The sequence below is a fragment of the Microtus ochrogaster genome, unplaced genomic scaffold (genome assembly GCF_000317375.1).
Source record: "Microtus ochrogaster isolate Prairie Vole_2 unplaced genomic scaffold, MicOch1.0 UNK24, whole genome shotgun sequence".
NCBI lineage: Eukaryota > Metazoa > Chordata > Mammalia > Rodentia > Cricetidae > Microtus > Microtus ochrogaster.
Window position 1 is genome coordinate 3,823,885 of NW_004949122.1, and position 17,012 is coordinate 3,840,896.

The 17,012-nt window shown below is 39.3% G+C and overlaps 1 protein-coding gene across 3 annotated transcripts in view; it reads left to right on the forward strand.

The window, feature by feature from the left end:
• Nck1 (NCK adaptor protein 1) overlaps window positions 1-17,012 on the forward strand; it is a 53,439-nt gene that overhangs the window by 10,324 nt on the left and 26,103 nt on the right. The window contains exon 1 of one of the 3 annotated variants that reach the window (XM_026789607.1): window positions 10,644-10,661. The exons of the other annotated variants lie outside the window; for them this stretch is intronic. The gene's annotated coding sequence lies outside the window, so the exon portion shown is untranslated. Of the gene's footprint in view, window positions 1-10,643; window positions 10,662-17,012 lie in introns of those variants that run through there. 3 annotated transcript variants of the gene reach the window in all.

Here is a 17,012-nt window from a genome sequence, read left to right on the forward strand (position 1 = left end):
TAAACCTTAGGCTTAGCTAGTAGGAAAAGCATAATGTTGAAGAACTAAATCACAGAATAAAATAAATACTTCTCTTTACTTTGTCATCTAAATGCAGAAGCAAGAGGCTCATATACTTTCAAAAATGGAGAAGAAAGGAGCTTGGGACAATGAAATATACTTGAAAGCCCACATACTTGGGAGGACAATCATGAGTTTGGGGTTAGCCTGGGTAATATAATGAGAGTCTATCTCAAAGAAAACAAAGCTAGAAGCAGTGGTCCTTGCCTGTAATCCCAGCTGTTTGAGTGGCTGTGGCAGGAAGATCTTACATTTGAGGCCAGACATAAAACTCACATAGTGAGGGCAAAAATGGGGGAATGAAGGAGTTGGTGTTGTGTTTTGTTGTTGTATTTGTTCTGCACACCCAGGACCTCAAAAGGCTCAGTACTGTTTTGTTTGTTTGTTTGTTTTTCAAGACAGGGTTTCTCTGTAGCCTTGGTCCCTGTCCCGGAACTAGCTCTTGTAGACCAGGCTGGCCTCGAACTCCCAGAGATCCGCCTGCCTCTGCCCCCCGAGTGCTGGGATTAAAGGCGTGCGCCACCACCGCCCGGCCTGTTTTGAAATATGAAAGAATGAACTCACTCTTAGGACTCAATGAGAGTTTGTGTATTTTTTTTTTTTTTTTTTTAAAAACACATTTCTGGGTGAATGCTGGTTGGGAACAAGTGTTCTCACAGCTCCTTCAAGAACAGCAGTATTTATACGTAGGCAAAACAGAGAAACAGAGTCCTAGTACCCAAAGACTACTTACTAACTTATGATGGGGACACTTTACTATCTTCAAAAGGATTGGCCAGAACTCCTCCCACATGAGTACGCACCTTCATCTGCAGGGGTCTGCAAAGACAGCAGAGTGTTACTAGGTCAGCTTCAGGGACTGACTGGAATGAGTCTCACAATATTTATTTTTTAGGATCCACTGTGTAGCCCAGTTTGGCTGTGAACTTTCCTTCTCTCCCTCTCTTTATTTATTATGTATATACAATGTTCTGTCGGCATGTATGCCTGCAGGCCAGAAGAGGGCACCAGATCTCATTACAAAGGGTTGTGAACCAACATGTGGTTGCTGGGAATTGAACTCAGGACTTCTGAAAGAACAGTCTCTTAACCTCTCATCTCTCCAAACCCTTGAGTTCCTTTTCTTGCTGGACTCCTAAATGTTGAGTTTATAGGTTTATTCCTTGATACCTGGCTCAAGTCATATTTTTTAATGAACTATTTTCATTATTCCTCTTCATTGTTGACATTTGTACCGGTAGGAATGAATTGGTTTTAGAGAAGAAATTGCTCCCGAAAGTAATGCATCTCTACATCTCTCTGTATGTGTAAACTCTCTCTCTCTCTCTCTCTCTCTCTCTCTCTCTCTCTCTCTCTCTCTCTCTCTCTTCCTCTCTCTTTTTCATGTATTTTCCCCAACATCTGTAAGAAATGAGAGAGAATTATGTGGACTATAAATCAGCAGGAGAGACAGCAATATGTCTTTATAGGAGATTTTGTTTTCAGGGAATGGCGAGGTGGCTCAGCAAGTGCCATCAAGTTTATAAGCTGAGTTCACTCCCTAGCAGAAGGACGGGACTGACTCCCACAGGATGTTTTCTGACACTACACTTTCACCATGAAACTTGCTTCATTTCCCCCAAATTAAAAAAAAAAGAAGAAAAGAATGTACAGACATAGTGTTTTCAGGTGAGCCCTGATGTTAGAAATTGTTGGACAACCCAGTGGAGAAGATTCTGGAGAAAAGGTTCCATAGTGTAGAAACAAGTATGAAACAAAGGTGGCCTAGCCCAGAGAGGTCTATGAGCAGTAGTAGTGTGGCTGCAGTTCCTACCCTTGAAAAACTGAAGCAGAAGAGGTAGAGGTCAGAGAAGTACTCATTATGGGCAGAGTTAGTACAGCACTGGCCATCAGAATAAGTAACAATTATATTGAAATAGCAGGGATACTTGATACCCACGTTATTTGGATGTGATTTAAACACAAATATATGTAGTATATGTCAGACTTAACTTGGCAAGCTTTCTATAGCCTGACTTGTGTGCACATTACTTTTATAAATTTCCCTGAAAATTATTCTTCTCCTGTATTTAAAAAGCTCTCTGTTTTTGTCTTGTTTTGTTTTGTTTTTTTTTTTTTTGGTGTGTGTGTGTGTAAGAGAGTGTGTGTTATCTCAAAGGACAGAGCACTGTTAAGGGCTGGTTTTATCGCAAGGTTACCTAGTCCCAGATGGGAGGGTCTGCTTCCTGTTGAGCTCTGCAGTCTAGACCTGTGGATCCTGGTTGTAAATGGTAAACTGTATCTCAGGAAACAAGTACCACTTTAAAAAATTTCTAGAACATTTTTTTCATAACATCTATAATGGAAGTATTGATTTTACTATACTTTTTGGGGAAATAATAGAATATATTTTCATGAGTCTTGAATTTGCTATGATATTTATAAAAAAAGTTATCTAAGGTTTTGTAATAAAATTTACCCCCTCAAAATAGCTGAAATTATAATACCAAAACGTAGAAGCATCTCAGATGCTCATCATCTGATAGAGTTAGTGAAATGTATATGCACATTATGGAATATTATTCAGCATTAAAAAGGAATGAAGTATTGATTCATGGTATAACATTTTTGAACAATGGAAACATTGTGCTGTGAAAAAAATCTAGTCACAAGACTGGAGAGATGGTTTAAGATTAAGTGCACTTCCAGTGTAATCTGCCAGGATCAATTCCTAGCAACCACATGGTGTCTCAAAACTATAGCTCTAGTTCCAAGGATCCAGCATCCTCTTCTGGCCTCCATAGACCCAAATATACAAGTGATATATAAAATAATTGCAGGCAAAACCATTTATATAAATAAATTAAACATAAAAATTGAGAAAAAAGTTCCAAAAGTTACATTGTTCGATATGTGCTTTAACTTAGATGGACCTTGAAAACTGTTAATAAAGCAAAACACAAAATATGATCTGTTTGTGTGAAGTGTCCAGCAGATATAAATGTGGTGGTTCTATAGTCTTGCAACAGTACTAAAATTTATTATATACTTTATTTTTAAATTGAATTACTTATTTATTTACATGTATATATGTGACCATGTGTGCCTGTGAATGGAGGCCAGACGAGGGTGCTGGACATCCTCCTATAACTGATTTCTGTTGTTAGGCAGGGTCTCTCCTTGAACCTGGAGTTTGTATTTTCTCATCTAGGCTAGAAGCCAGCATTAGAGTTGGAATTACAGGCAGGTGTGGGATGCCCAGTTTATTGCGTGGGTGCTGGGATTCTCATGATTTTACACAGCAAGTGCTTATAACAAAAGTGCTCATAACCACCAAGTCTCCTCTTTAGCTTCCATTGTACATTTTAAATAGGTGAGTTTTGTTTGTTTTGTTTTTGTTTTTTCGAGACAGGGTTTCTCTGTGGTTTTGGAGCCTGTCCTGGAACTAGCTCTTGTAGACCAGGCTGGTCTTGAACTCACAGAGATCCGCCTGCCTCTGCCTCCCGAGTGCTGGGATTACAGGCGTGCGCCACCACCGACTGGCTAAATAGGTGAGTTTTATGCGTAAATTATATCTCTGTTATTACAAAAAAATAGCTTCTTGTCACTTGGTATAGATGAGTGACAACCTGCTTTAATGCCTCAGCAGAACTTAAAATTTATCCTCCACAAATGGTTTAAAATGTATCTTTGGGAGAGAAGATAGGCATTAAACATAATTGAAGACCAAATGTCCTAGAAAAACCTGATTAAATAAAAGTACCCAGTACTGTGATCCTTTTTCATACCTCTTTCTTTTTGCTCCTGGTATTTTGGCATCTAAGTAGTAATTGAAAGAATGCATTCCAGGATGTGATTATGCATGCCAGTAATCCTAGCATCTGGAAACAGAATGATGCCAAGATCAAGGGCATTTTGTATTATATAGTGATATCCTGCCTAAGGACAGGAGAGAGGGGAGACTTCTCTTATTAACCCGAAGGGAGAAACTAGTTAATAATACTTTTTAGGGCCTTCTGTTTAAATTTAAGCAACAGACAAGGATTGCTAGATATATGAGGAAACCTTTACAAATAAGAAAACAAAGCAAATAGAAAAGAAATTAAGATCAATTAGAATAACCACAAAAAGCTGTTGAGATTATGTAACAGGGACAAAACAATAAAAGGATGAAGGTTAGTGGTGACCTTTCGCAAAGGAAATAGGAAACAGATGATAAAAGATACAATGTCAGCCAGGAAAATCAACTTCCAAATAATAGAAGTGCTAATCATGTCATTAAAACCAAGAAAAAGAAATTATCAGTAAAATGTTGAAGAACTCACTTAGTTGAAGAATAAGATTTTGTATGGTACCTAAACAGAAGTTGTGACATTTAAAAGACAAGTTGAAAATTGGAATATTTTACTTTTGTTGTAGTTAATGAGAGGGACATGAACTGCCCACCACTAATAAATAATGTCTAAATCATAGAGCAAGTACTTTTAGGATGGGGACAGTATCACGGCCATCTTTTTATTTCTTCAGCTTTTTATTGATTCTTTGTAGATTTCACATTATGCATTGCAATCCCACTCACTCCCCATTCCCTTGCTTCTGCCCTCTGTCTTTGCAACCTCCCCCCTCTCAGAACAAAACAAAATTTAAAAATAAAACCAAAAACCAAACCAAAACAAAAAAATAACAAAAATCTCAGCATGGAAGCTGTAGTTTGGTCCAGTGAATCACACAGTATAACCCTTTAGTTCATACATCTTTACTTGTAAATATTCATTGCATTGAGTTATTGATCTGGTTTGAGGCCCCTGGCTTCTGGTACCCTGTTGATACTGGGTCCTCATTGGGACTCCTCTTGGATATTCTGTTACCATCCTGTCTCAAGAAGCTCCCGTAGCTTCTGATCTGCAGGGACCCTTTCACATGCTCCAGCAGTTCATAGATGCATGAACATAGGTGGATACTGGCGTGGGCTGACTTTTAGCCCTGGTTCTGGGCCTGGTTGGTAGGTAGGTAGCTGGATCGGTCAGTCATGGCTATCTTTTATTTATTTATTTATTTATTATTATTATTATTATTATTATTATTTTGTTTTTTTGTTTTTCGAGACAGGGTTTCTCTGTGGTTTTGGAGCCTGACCTGGAACTAGCTCTTGTAGACCAGGCTGGTCTCGAACTCATAGAGATCCACCTGCCTCTGCCTCCCGAGTGCTGGGATTACAGGCGTGCGCCACCACCGCCCGGCCCATGGCTATCTTTTAAAAATACAATTTATCATACTCTGAGTAGTGTCCTTGATGTTGCCATTTGAATATTTTGCATATGTCTTAAGGTAATTAGAACAAACTCTTATTTCTTCAGTCTTTATGATTTTATTAAATGTAATTTCTCTCTTTACCGTGTCTGGCCTGGAACTCAATATGTAGACAAGGCTGGCCTTGAATTTACAGAGATCTGCTTGCTTCTAAGTTTCTGTCCTGCCTGGTCCTTAGCTGTTCAGTCCCAAAGAAACACACAGAGGCCTATATTAATTATAAACTGGTTGACCTATTAGCTCAGGCTTATTATTAACTAGCTCTTACAACTTAAATTAACCCATAATTCTTATCTATGTTTAGCCATATGTCTTGGTACCTTTTCTCAGTAAGACATTCTCATCTTGCTTCTTTTGCATCTGGCTGGTGATTGCATCTCTTGCCTTTCTCCTCTTCCCAGAATTCTCCTAGTCTGGTTGCCCCACCTATACTTCCTGCCTGGCTGCTGGCCAATCGGCGTTTTATTAAACCAATATGAATGGAAAATCCTTAACAGTGTTCAAGGGCATTATCCCATAGCAGGAATTAAAGGTACATGCCTCTATACTCATCATTAAATGGTGTTTCTATCTGGAAAAATCATGTGCCATACCTGATGCCTTTCTTTTCCTTATTCTAGTGTTCAAATTCATCCTCAATTCTATAAAAATTTATTAGCATGTGTATGTGGGTGGATGGGTGTGGGTATATGTACATGATAGTTTTATGTGGGCACATATGCTTCAGTTCATGTGAAGAAGTCAGAGGACAACTTCGTGGAGTAGATTCTCTCCTATCTTTACATGGTTGTGGAGTATTGAACTCGGGTCTCTAGATTTGCATGACAGACTTCTGAGTCTTTTTGCTGGCCTTTGGAGTCTTACTTTTTGTTTTAGCTAGGGTCTCATAGCCCAGGCTGGCCTCAAACTTAATCCAAGATAAAGGATTACAGGTATGTACCACCACATCTACTTTTATGTGCTGCTTTGGATCAAACCTGGGTCTTACTACATTTTAGGCAAACACCTCTGACTGGCTGAACCTGGAACTCACTGATTCAGCTAGACTGACTGGTCAGCAAGCCAGAGATCCTTTTGTCTTCACGTCCTCAGAACTGAGATTATAAATTCTGCTGCGGGGCAGGATCAGAGGCAGGCGAACTTCTGTAAATTTGAGGCCAGCCTACAAGAGCTAGTTTTAGGAGAGGTTCCAGAGCTACAGAGAAACCCTGTCTCAAACAAACAAACAAACATAAATAAATAAATAAATAAATATGCACTGCTATATCCTGATTTTCATATGAATGCTGGAGATCTGAACTCAGGTCTTTTTGTTTTGTGCATCTTACTGAATGAACCATCTCTCCAACACCCAATATTTATCTTTTAATTAGAACATTATATCTGCAGGGTTATTATTGAAAGTTGTGGTCTAATTCCTTTCTTGTTTGCTTTTTTACTCTCCTTAGAAGTTTGCTGACTTACCTAAGTTAAGGATGTATGGTTCTTTGTTGTTATACCTTTCTTGGCCAAGAAGTTCTATAGATGCTTTAAGCTGGTGACTGCTGAGGGGAGGGTGTTTGTCCACTTAACGGTGGTGGGTAGGATTATTGGTACCTGAATTAACTCTTCAGAAGTCATACAGTAGGTAGCTGCTGGGAGAGGCAAACCCAACATCTGTCAAGCGTGGACCTGAGGTGGGACCTGAGATATGTATAGATGTGTTGTGGTGACTACAGAGGCCTGGGGTTATAAGCCCTGTCTGATGTGGGAGTCCCCTCTGTGTGCTGTGATTACCATTTATGAAGAAAGAAACTGCTTTGGACCTATAGCAAGGCAGAACTTAGGTAGGGAGAGAAAGCAAGACCGAATGCTGGGAGAAAGAAGGGCGGAGTGAGGGAGATGCTGGCAGAGATAGACGTGCTGAAACTTTGCTGGTAGGCCATGACCTTGTGGTGATATACAGATTAATAGTAATTAATAAATTAATATGTAAGAGTTAGCCATTAGGAAGCCAAAGCTAATGGGCCAAGCAGTGATTTAAATAATATGGTTTCTGTGTGATTATTTCAGGGCTAAGTGGCCAGGAACCAATAAGCAGCCTCCACTATACCTGTTTTTGTTATCTGTTGCCTGCTGAACTCCAGCTGAACAGCACCAAAAGCATGCAGCCAGGCAGGTGTCTGTAAATGACCATATGAAATGTTTGGTGAAGTGGACACTTTTTGCTCAGCAGTATATTCAACACATCTAGGGCAAATTGCTCCATTATTGGCAAAATTCTTAACCAAAAGTATACAGACATATGAACATCTGAGTCAGTTCTTCTGTGAACTAAATAGACTTGCTGTAACACTTCAGAGTGAATGTTATCTGGATACTTGAACACAAAGAACAGCAACTAAACAATGAGTGTGTGTGTGTGTGTGTGTGTGTGTGTGTGTGTGTGTGTGTGTGAATTCATAACTCCAAGAGCGTTCTCCTATAGGCTATATGAAAAGACACTTGATGGACGCATGTTTTATGAATAAGAAAACATTTTCTAGCAGTGTAGCATAAAGAATCATCTGTATCAAAACAAGCATCAGTATAAACTGTTTTCATGTGCTTTTTTTTATGTCATTGGTTCACAGAATTTGTGACAATATAATTTGATGTCCAACTGTAATCCAGCTTTACCATGTGTGTGTACACCTTGTGGAGCCACTTCCCCTACCTTTTCATGGTGCTGGGCATCGAGTTCGGGCTGCCAGGCTTGCAAACAAGTGCTTTAAATTTGCTTTGTGCAATGATTGAAAACTTAATTTCTCAAAACTTAATTTTTTATCTATCTTAATCATGGTATGTATTTTGTCTTCTCTCTTTTCTTTGCTTTTGGCAGGTGATGATGTGGTTTGGCGTTAACAAATCACTCCTCAGCTCATTTCTGCTGGATTCTTTTGAGCTTATTAGATGAATATGCCTAATCAAATTTGTAAAGTGTTTGATCGTTACATGTTTGGTCTTTTCTCTCTCTGCAACACACACATGCGCGCGCGCGTGCGCGCGCACACGCACACGCACACACACACACACACACACACTTCTCACTTTTCCCATGTGTCAGGTCTCAGCCTTATTCCCCAGGGAAAGGTGAGTGTTACAGCCCCAGCATGCAGGACAATCAGGTGCAACAGGGAGTCAAGTCAAAGCAGAAACTTAGTTTATTGCTGTGAGCACCAGCTTTATAAGTGCTATTGAGTGATGTGGGGGTACCTCCAGCCAATGAGAGACAGCCAAGCCCTCCATCTGGCTAGAGGGGCGCCTACCTAGATTTTTTGCTGTTTCATCCCCGCTTGGTAGCTTTAAGACTGTCCTTCAAACTCAAGCCAAACTTTTCTCTGTCCTACAGGCCTCGAGGTACAGGCCCTGAGATAATTTTGACCCAACACCATATTTTTGGTTAGTTCTCTTGATTGTATTATTCAAGTCCCTTTTCCTCAGTCTTTCTTCTTCCCACCCCTCAGTTTATTTAACTTCAGTTGTTACAGCTTTTCACATAGGCTGATTTTTTTTTTATTCCATCTACTCAAATTTGCCTTTAATGTTTCCAGTGAATATTTCAGCTCCAGAATTACTTTCAGTTTCAATTTTATTCTCTGTCTCTTCCTTTTGCCTTTCTTCATGTCTTCCTTTAGTTTTTAGGGTATTTTTGAGGCAGCTGTTTTGAAAGAAAGCATTATGTAGTTAAGTTGAGATCTATCTTTTTCTTCTCTAGAAAGTTTCTGTTGGGTCTCTTTCTCTCTTCTGATTTTTAGGCCATACTCTGTTGTTTCTTTTTGTACTTTGTGTGTATGTGTTTCCTCATGTATAGCATGAGTGTCATGGTCAGAATTCAACCTTGGGTGTTGTTTTTTTTTAATTAATTCATTTTTTAAAAATGTGGTCTCTTGTTCTAGCTATCTTGGAGCTTTCTATGTAGACCAGATTGGTCTCAAACTCAGAGATCCTCCTGCCTCTGTCTCCCTAGTACTGGATTTAAAGGTGTATATCACCATGAACCGGCTCTAGGTGTTATTTAAGTGTCATCTACCTTGGTTTTTGAGGCAATCTCTTATTGGACGGGAGTTTGCAGATTAGCCTAGCTTGCCCAGTCACTGAGTCAGCCGTAAGCACATGTTACCTTGTGTAACTCCTCAAAAATTTATTTATTTAGTTTGGTTGTTTTGGACAGGCTTCCCTGTATAGCCTTGGCTGTCCTGGAACTTGTTCTGTAGACCAGGCTGGTCTCAAACTCATAGAGATCCATTTGCCTCTGTCTCCCAAGTGCTGGAATTAAAAGTATATGCCACCACTTCTTGGTGCAATTTTTTTTAAGACATAGGTTCTGGGGTCCAAGCTCAGGTCTTGATGCTCATCACAAGCACTTTACTGACTGACCTGTCTCCACAGCCCTCTTATACTTTTTTGATGTTGAAAACTGTCCAAATTTTATGTGGTAACCCTAGGAAACAGTGTATGAATGGCCTCTTCCAGTGCCATCTCCCGTGCTTGTCACTACTTTCTCTGTCCCATGAAAGATCTCTTCTGAGTTTGCACCTTTTCCTGAACATTCACATTGCCTTTCTAAACTCTTCAGTTCATGTTTTCTTTTGAAAATCTTGATGTATTAGTGGCTCCCAAAAGAGGATAAAGAGAAAAATAAAGGGAGAAGGAAAAATAAAAGACAATGGTTCTTTAAATCTCCTTCAGTTCAAGAGGAAAGGTTTACACTTGGGAAAAACGAAATATTGGCAGCATGGTTATGCTTGAACGTTGGTGATGAGAAGCTATAATCAGTTCTCATTATACAGATTTCTAGTATTTGGACGACAAGGTTTTTATTTCTCAAATTGTCTCTAACAAGCATGCATGACTGCTGACATGTTGAGGAGTCGTTGCCTGCAGAATGAGCTGAAAACGGACTCAGATTAGCAGCATCTTATTGCATAGCTCTCCACTGAACTTGCTTTATAGTGGACAAGGAGTCCCTAAGTAGATCAGAGCAGGCCAGATTATGCTAGTGCTGTTGTTTTCTAGGTTTAGAGACATTTTTGTGACTTCTTACTTTGGTGGTTTGAAAGAAAATGGCCTCCAAAGGGAGTGGCACTGTTAGGAGGTGTGGCCTTGTTGGAGGAAGTGTGTTACTACGGAGTCACGCTTTGAGGTCTTATAAGCTAAGTCTGGCCAGAGTGACACAGTTTTTCCTTCTGCCTGCAGATCAAAATGTAGGACTCCCACCTTTCTCCAGCCCCACGTCTGCCTGCTTGCTGCCACTTCCCACCATGCTAATAATGGACTAAGTCTCTGAAACTGTAAGCCAGCCCCAATTAAATATTTTCCTTTATAAGAGTTGCTGTGGTTATGGTGTCTTGCAACAATAAAAACCCTAACTAAGACAGTTATTCTTGTATTCCCTCTCTGTCTTGCCTTTTCTATTTAACCTTTTCTATTCCATTATTCCTCCCCTATACCACCCCTGTTATTATGGTATTCTATCTTCTCTCCCTTTAAACTCACCCTCCCATTCCCTTACTAATTTCACAGTCAGAACAATTTAAATTATGGTTATAGTCAATTGTGATCCCATTTTGTTTAATAGCCACCTGGTAAGCTAAGGGTTAGAGTGTCGCTCCTGCCTCGACCAGCAAGGAAGACGCAACACTGGAGCTCTTCTTGCAGGCAGTTTATTCAGGACCTTGTTCACAGCAAGCTTTCTCCTTCTCTTTCTCTTTCTCTCTCTCCCTGGGCAAACCTCTCCCAGCCCTTAAAAAGGCATAGGCTGCCAACCCCAGATTGCCAGGGGGGCACTGCCCATAGGTCCACGCATATGCAAGCAGCTGACAATCATTGCGTGATAATAGCATGAATCAAGCCTTAGCCATAGGAGTTGATTATCACAGCACTCGCTTTCGGGATCGCGGAGGGCAGGAGCCAGCATCATCAGGTGTGGCTCCACGCAGCTCTCTACATCGCCATCAGGTGCGGCTCCACGCAGCTCTCTACAGTTCCCTCTTTTTGTAGAGGTCTGATCTCTGTTAAAAATGGAACATGTACTAGTGTCTGTCCAGGTGTCATCCACTCAGAGAACACTAGACCTGTCCAGTGTCTTTTTACAGAGGTGGGAGTTAGACACTAACCCACATGCAATCAGACTTGCTCTTCTTGAGGTCGACTTCTCTGACCTCAAGTGCAGTGCACAAGCCTCTCATCCTGTGCTCAAATATAGATAACCAAGCTTGAGGGGACTGTCCTGCTTCAATGACTGTGAAGGCCTGAATGATCATAATTGCATTGCGATGCTGTGAAACCCTTATGTGACAAATGCACCATAGGCATACCAGGGAGGCAAGCACCATTAAGCCTGTTTGTTAGGGCTCCTATTCCCGTCCACTCCTTTAGATATCCATGGCTGTAGTGATCCAGGAGGATAGTCCTTCGGCCAGGCTGGTATCCATACCTGTGAGTCTGCAGTCGCAATCGCCACTCGCAGCTTTTCCAGTTGTTTTTCGAATTCACCAGACCAATTACCTAAAAGATATCTAGACAATTCTCTAGACAAATTAGCTGCATGAGTAAATTGACACGGGTCATCCTTGAATTCCCCAAGAATGCCCCCTTTATTGTGTTCAGGGGCAGATTATATAGAGATAGCCACGCCCCAGCCAAACCCACCAGAAACCATTCTCCGGCCATCAGGAACTCCTGAAGGTCTCATGCTCAGAGCAGCTGTAGGCACTCAGATCAGGGGAAAACAAGAAATCGGCAGTCCCCTAAATAACATACCCCAGCTGCCTCTGGCCCCACTGCATTCGTTCTGGCTCCACGCAGCTCTCTACATTAGATGAATAAGTTTATAGCTCCTGTCTTAATGAAATTGCTTATGTTACACATTTTCATAGTTTGTGTTGTGATTGTGTGCTCATAATTTACTTTGGCATGATTATTTACTGTTTTAGTGGTTGCTCCTTTGGGTATTATAAAACAATACTCTTCAGATTGTAGAATGGGTGTGGTCTTAATGTGATCTTGAATCAATTTATTTCAATTCAAAGAGTAAAATTTTGTGATGCTTTGCAAAATTGTAGTCTTTTGTGTTTGTATAAAATGTTAGTAAATATGTTGAAACAGGATTATAACTGAGAATCCCTTTGTGTACAGTATATTTGCTTATTTTATCTTTCTTTGTTCTCAGAACTTGGTTTCTTTTAGCCTACATTTATTCAGTTAACATTTTTTGAATGCAAAAGTGATTTTTATATGCAAAGTACCTATTTTGTTCATCCTTGTTTTCTCATATTGGTTATGTATCCAAAGTAATTTTTCAAAAATGGATAGAATGTCATGACATTTTGTTTCCTTATACTTTAAAAATTATTTATTTATTTATACTTTATGTGAGAGTGCTCTGTATATATATCTGCGTGCTGGAAGAGGACATTAAATCCTATTATAGATGGTAGTGAACTACTATGTGGCTGCTGGGAATTGAACCCAGGTCCTCTGAAAGAACAGCCATTAACTTAACTTAGCCATGCTCTTAACCTCTGAGCCATCTTTCCACCTTCTGTTACCCTATCCTTAAAAGAGCCTAATCTTTCTGAACATAGTGATATAGATCTAAAATTTCAGTATTTGTGATTGGAGGTAGAAGAGAATCAAAGTAGTTCAAAGCCAAGAACTACTCAGCTACATAATGAGTTTGAGGTCAGCCTGGGCTACGTGAGATTGCAACTGACCAACCAGAAAATAAAACCAAACCAAATTCAACAAAATAACTTGATTTTAATTCTCTTTATTCCTGATTTTTTTGTTTTGCAAGTAGTGGAATATTTCATTAGTTTTGTTAGTAAGAATATTTAGCAATATAACCTGGGATAAGATGTCATGACTTAAAATGTCAGCTATAATAATATTGCGAATTGCCTTCTCTTTTTGTCTACTTACAGCATATCAGTTATTGTTAATTTTTTTTCTTTTTCTCCTTTCATTGTTTACTATGAGATTTGTAACCCAACCAAACTTCCTGATTTAGTTACTTGAGTATTGTTCCTTAACTGATTCTTATCAGAAACAGGAAATTGTCAAAGTTATGTGTTAAAGTACAGTAGATTCTAAAAGTGCATTTGTGGGTACTGTGGTAGATTTCTCTTTAGATGGTCCTGTCATCCCCCTCCCCCCAGCACCAGTTTTTCCAGAAAATAGCATCTAATTTGCCAAAAGGGATCACATTGCTCATGACCCTTATCAATGGCAGACATCACCCTCCTTTAGACTTTCCTATTTAGATGATTTATGTCCTCTTTTGGAGATAGGGTTTTATTGTGTAGCCCAGGCCATCCTAGAACTTTCCAAGTAGCCAAGTAGACCAGGTTGACTTTGAATTTAGAGATGTACCCATCTCTGTCTCCTGAGTGCTGGGATTAAAAGTAGTTGATATCACAAGTGGCTGATTTGACAAACTTAATGTGAATATATATTAGCTGTTCCCAGTTAACTTATAGAGATAGGTAAAATAGGTACAGATGTTGGTCTGGTGTACTCATTTATTTAGATTGATAGTTGTTTAAGGGATTTATAAAGCCAAAACAATTTTTATAGTAGGTTGTTAGCTTCCTTTTTTATTATGGCTATTTAGTTGTCTCAATTGAATATGATGGATATCACATAAAATGTGGATATTTGGAAGGTATACAAAATTTAGTGAGTATATATTGAATAATAATATAGGATCATATATGGGGAGACTGATTCTCTGTATTATGTATAAGTTATCCCAGTAGATGTTTTGTTGCATATTTAGTTGATTTTTGGTGTGAATTAGTTTTAAAATACTTACAAACCTAGTCAAAGAGACAAGCATGATCATGTTGGGAAGAACAGAGGTGTAATGAAACAAAAATCTCTCCTCAAATTGCCTATAGTAGTCCTAGTATTAAATGGAAAAAAGAAATAAATATAGGCAAAAACTGGCGGTTTCCACTGTAGCTATTTAGGCTGGGTCTGCCTTTGTGGTCCTTTTGCCCATTATCTCTGCATCAACCATGTAAAACACTAGTTGCTAACTAAAATGGTCTCTATTGTTTAAGGGGGTAGGTAGGTAGTTTGAATCTCCCTAGTCCTCATTTTGAAATGAGGGTGAATAAAGCAAGGTTAATGTGTGTTTGAGATAGTGTCTCTTAGCCTGAAACTCACTGATGCACTAGGGTGACTAGTGAGCCGCAAGGATCTGCCTGGCTCTGTCCTTCCAGAACTGGGATTACAAGTGCACTAACATTTCCATTTCCAGCCTTTTCTTTTTTTTTTACGAGGGTCCTGTAGATTGAATCGAGATCCTCTTGTTTACATGAGGCAAGCACTTTGTTTTGAACTATCTTCCCCACCCCTACCATCCTGTTTCTATGAGAATAGGACCAAGACTAGACCTGTCAACACCCCAACCCCACCTTAGTCTTGAGGTGTTCAGAGCACAGTGTTTTTAGTTAGCTTTTTATTGCTGTAGTGGTGCATAGATTCGGTTTAGGTCGCTTGGAAGTGTGTAAGTAGAAAGGAGCAAGCTGATGTCCTGGAAAAGGAATTCCATTAGCAGAATGTAGGATGGCACCAATGTTGGAAGGTGGCCAATAGCTCCATCTAGTGGAAGTCTAGGCAAATGATTAAGCATCCCCTACACATGGCATTTTTCTAGGTTTGTTTTCTCTTGGAAATGCTGATACAAATAACTTATTTTTGATCTTAACTTGACTTCCCTCATGTCAAGCCTACACTGATAAATCATCCTATGCCTTGATCCTTTTCAGTGAGATAGGCATGCTACTATGGATAATTTGATTGATGTTGAGTGTGAGGTGTGTGATACAGACTGTAGTCTGTATAAAAGTATTTTTTAGCTAAATTTGATAAATAAAAGAGGTTTAGAAAACCAGAAGCCACTGCTAAAGTAACTAGATTCTTAGAACAGAGACTGTAGCCAGGTGCCCACACCTTAACCCCAGCACTCAGGATGCAAAGGCAGGCAGATCCCTGGGAATTCAAGGCCAGCCAGGTAGGTCTACCTAGTGAATTCCAGGACAGCGGGAGCTACATAATAGAGAGACCCTGTCTCAAAACAGCAACAAAAAGTTGTACTTATGTATAATTTTTATAGGCCATAGATATAAGTTAATATTGAGTGACCTGTAAAATAAACTTAGTTCTATCAGAAGGTTAAATTTATGAGAATTTGTCTAGAGTCCTTTTTTTTTAATATTTATTTATTATGTATACAATTTCTGTCTGTGTGTCTGCAGGCCAGAAGAGGGCACCAGACCTCATTACAGATGGTTGTGAGCCACCATGTGGTTGCTGGGAATTGAACTCAGGACCTCTGGAAGAGCAGGCAATGCTCTTAACCACTGAGCCATCTCTCCAGCCCTCTAGAGTCCTTTTTTATGTAAACCAATAAATTACCTTGGGCTAGGGAAAGCACACTATTTTACATTCAGAATTGCAAGAAACAAATAGAAAGGTATGTTAGGGACAGTGTCAAAATTTTTGAATTTATTTTTTAGAATTTAATTTTCTGAGATTTAAATCATACAGAATTTGTAGAATTTCAGTTCAGGAATTAAGCTGTATTTCTTTGTTCTCTTTATAGTGACATCTTTAAAATTCTTTTGACATATATCACAGAACATGTGACTGCAAGAATCCTTTTTTCCAGTTAAGAATACACATGTATAGATAATAATAACTTTAAAAACATTTTATATATTTTTAAGAATTTTATATGTAAGTACTATACAGAAGTGTTGTTGTTGTTGTTGTTCTGAAAAAATTTCTGATGTGTATGGATATTTTGCTTGCTTCTGTGTCTTTATACCATGTGCCCGCTTGGTGCCCATGGAGACCAGAAGGTTTAGGATCTTCCTGGAACTAGAGTTACAGAAGGTTGCGAGCCTGTGTGGGGTAGAACCTGGAACTTCTGCAAGACGTGCTTTTAACTGCTGAGTCATCCCTCTAGCCCTCATTGTGAAATGAGGATGAATAAAACAGGATTAATTATGTTCTGTGCCAAGTTAAGACAACAATAATGATTGACCGTATTATATTGGGGTCACCATGCTTTTTGAAATAGTGACTTTATAGTTTAAATAAACTGCCCTTACACAAACTATTAATTGTACCCTAGTTTTAAAAATTATGAACAAATATAACCCCTAACTATTATAAAACCTCATTGGTTAGAGTTTCTCTAAATTATTGGCCTATCCTAGGTAGAAATGTAGTAGACTAAATTTAGTCTCTGTAGGGAGGTTTGCATCTAGGTGCACATGTACCGTGGCACATGTGTGCGGGTCAGAGGAGTTGGTTCTCTTCTGCCTCTCATTTAAGTAGTTAGTAACTTAGTTTGAGATAGGAACCTGGAACTTACATTATGGTGACCTTCCTCCCACCATTTCCCACATATTGTGATTATAGGCCAAATTTGTGATGGGGGATGTACTATAGGGAAGATGTATCTAGTTTCTTATTTTGCTATGAATAAAGACGAGGGTGCTAGGGATTGGCTTTGTTTCTATAAAGAATAAGATTTTGGCCTCAAGGTATGCCCTGTAGACAACAAGAGGCTTTACACACACACACACACACACACACACACACACACACTCTCTCTCTCTCTCTCT